This window comes from Arachis ipaensis, chromosome B6 (genome assembly GCF_059453495.1).
Source record: "Arachis ipaensis isolate K30076 ecotype BB chromosome B6, ASM5945349v1, whole genome shotgun sequence".
NCBI lineage: Eukaryota > Viridiplantae > Streptophyta > Magnoliopsida > Fabales > Fabaceae > Arachis > Arachis ipaensis.
The window spans coordinates 109,879,701-109,882,728 of record NC_142441.1 but is presented as its reverse complement, the minus strand read 5'-3'; the positions used below and the strand labels follow the sequence as shown (position 1 = coordinate 109,882,728).

At 34.2% G+C, this 3,028-nt stretch overlaps 1 non-coding gene across 1 annotated transcript; it reads right to left on the bottom strand.

Annotated features, from left to right (window-relative positions):
• Positions 1-1,619: 1,619 nt before the first annotated feature.
• On the bottom strand, positions 1,620-1,723 carry LOC148562282 (small nucleolar RNA R71). The gene has a single exon (XR_015886428.1). It is a non-coding gene; the product is annotated as a small nucleolar RNA R71 (small nucleolar RNA).
• Between the last annotated feature and the right edge of the window lie 1,305 nt (positions 1,724-3,028).

The following is a 3,028-nucleotide window of genomic DNA, read 5'->3' as shown; positions in this document are numbered from 1 at the left end:
ATGTTTCTCATATGCATTTTCAATTTGTTAGTGTCTAAAGTTTGAAAATTTCTAAGTTTGGTGTCTTGCATGTTTTTCTTCTCTTAAAAATTTTCAAAAATAAGTCTTGATGTTCATCTTGATCTTCAAAGTGTTCTTGGTGTTCATCTTGACATTCAAAGTATTCTTGCATGCATTAGGTGTTTTTCATGATTTGTTTCAATTTGGTGTTTTTCTCTCTCATCATTAAAAATTCAAAAATAAAAAAAATATCTTTTCCTTTTTCTCTCATAAATTTTCGAAAATTTGAGTTGACTTCTTGAAAAAATTTTAAATTTAGTTGTTTCTTATGAGTCAAATCAAATTTTCAATTGAAAAATTCTATCTTTTTCAAATCTTTTTCAAAAATCAAATCTTTTTCATTTTTTCTTTCATATTTTCGAAAATTTCAAATTAATTTTCAAAAATCTTTTTCTTATCTTGTTCGTAATTTCAAAATCTTTACTAACAATTAATGTGATTGATTCAAAAAATTTTAAGTTTGTTACTTGCCTATAGAGAAAGGTTCAATCTTTAAATTTTAAAATCATATCTTCAAGTTTCTTGTTAGTCAAGTAATCAACTTTGATTTCAAAAATCAAATTTTTTTAAATTTCTTTTTCAAATCTTTTTCAAAATAAATGTCAATCACATCTTTTTCAAAATCAATTTCAAAATCTTTTCTAACTTCTTATCTTTTCAAAATTTGATTTTTCAAATCTTTTTCAAATTAACTACTTAACTTTTTGTTTGATTCTTATCTTTTTCAAAACTACCTAACTAACTCTCTCTTTCTAATTTTCGAAAATTCCTTCCCTCTTTTTCAAAATTCCTTTTTAATTAACTAATTGTTTTAAACTTTAATTTAATTTAATTTCATTTTTATTTTTAATTTTCAAATTTTTAATTAATATTTAAAATAAAAACAAAAATATTTTCTTTTTATTTTAATTTAATTTTGATTTTTTTTCTTCTCCTTCCTCTACTCTTCTATTCTTCTACTCACATAAAGGAATCTCTATACTGTGACATAGAGGATTCCTATTCTTTTCTTTTCTCTTCTTTTTCATATGAGCAGGAACAAGGATAAGAACATTCTTGTTGAAACTGATCCTGAACCTGAAAGGACTCTGAAGAGGAAGCTAAGTGAAGCTAAAGCACAACTCTCTGGAGAAAATCTGACAGAAATTTTTGAAAAGGAAGGAGACATGGCCGAAAATAATAACAATGCAAGGAAGATGCTTGGTGACTTTACTACACCAAATTCCAATTTACATGGAAGAAGCATCTCAATTCCTGCCATTGGAGCAAACAATTTTGAGCTGAAACCTCAATTAGTTTCTCTGATGCAACAGAACTGCAAGTTTCATGGACTTCCATCAGAAGATCCCTTTCAGTTCTTAACTGAATTCTTGCAGATCTGTGATACTGTTAATACCAATGGGGTTGATCCCTAGGTCTACAGGCTTATGCTTTTCCCGTTTGCTATAAGAGACAGAGCTAGAATATGGTTTAACTCTCAACCTAAAGACAGCCTGAACTCTTGGGATAAGCTGGTCACGACTTTCTTAGCCAAGTTCTTTCCTCCTCAAAAGCTTATCAAGTTTAGAGTGGATGTTCAAACCTTCAAATAGAAAGAAGGTGAATCCCTCTATGAAGCTTGGGAGAGATACAAGGAATTGACCAAAAAGTGTCCTTCTGACATGCTTTCAGAATGGACCATCCTGGATATATTCTATGATGGTCTGTCTGAATTATCAAGGATGTCATTGGACCATTCTGCAGGTGGATCCATTCACCTAAAGAAAACGCCTGCAGAAGCTCAAGAACTCATTGACATGGTTGCAAATAACCAGTTCATGTACACTTCTGAAAGAAATCCTGTGAGTAATGGGACGCCTCAGAGGAAGGGAGTTCTTGAAATTGATACTCTGAATGCCATATTGGCTGAGAATAAAATATTGACTCAACAAGTCAATATGATCTCTCAGAGTCTGAATGGATTGAAGGAATCATCCAACAGTACTAAAGAGGCATCTTCTGAAGAAGAAGCTTATGATCCTGAGAACCCTACAATAGCAGAGGTGAATTACATGGGTGAACCCTATGGAAACACCTATAATCCCTCATGGAGAAATCATCCAAATTTCTCATGGAAGGATCAACAAAAGCCTCAACAAGGCTTTAATAATGGTGGAAGAAACAGGTTTAGCAATAGCAAGCTTTTTCCATCATCCACTCAGCAACGGACAGAGAATTCTGAGCAGAATCCATCTAGCTTGGAAAATATAGTCTCTGATCTATCTAAGGCCACTGTAAGTTTCATGAATGAAACAAGGTCCTCCATTAGAAATTTGGAGGTACAAGTGGGCCAGCTGAGTAAAAGAGTCACTGAAACTCCTCCTAGTACTCTCCCATGCAATACAGAAGAAAATCCAAAGAGAGAGTGCAAGGCCATTGATTTAACCATCATGGCCGAACCTACAAGGGAGGAGGAGGACGTGAATCCTAGTGAGGAAGACCTCCTGGGACGTCCAGTGACCAATAAGGAGTTTCCTTTCGAGGAACCAAAGGAATTTGAGGCTCAATTAAAGACCATAGAGATTCCATTGAACCTCTTTCTGCCCTTCATGAGCTCTGATGAATATTCGTCCTCTGAAGAAGATGAAGAAATTACTGAAGAGCAAGTTGCTAAGTACCTTGGTGCAATCATGAAGCTGAATGCCAAATTATTTGGTAATAAGACTTGGGAAGATGAACCTCCCTTGCTCACCAATGAACTGAATGCATTGGATAGGTAGAAATTACCCCAAAAGAAACAGGATCCTGGCAAATTCTTAATACCCTGTACCATAGGCACCATGACCTTTGAGAAGGCTCTGTGTGACCTGGGGTCAGGAATAAACTTAATGCCACTCTCTGTAATGGAGAAACTTAGGATCTTTGAGGTGCAAGCTGCCAAAATCTCATTAGAGATGGCAGACAACTCAAGAAAATAGGCTTATGGACA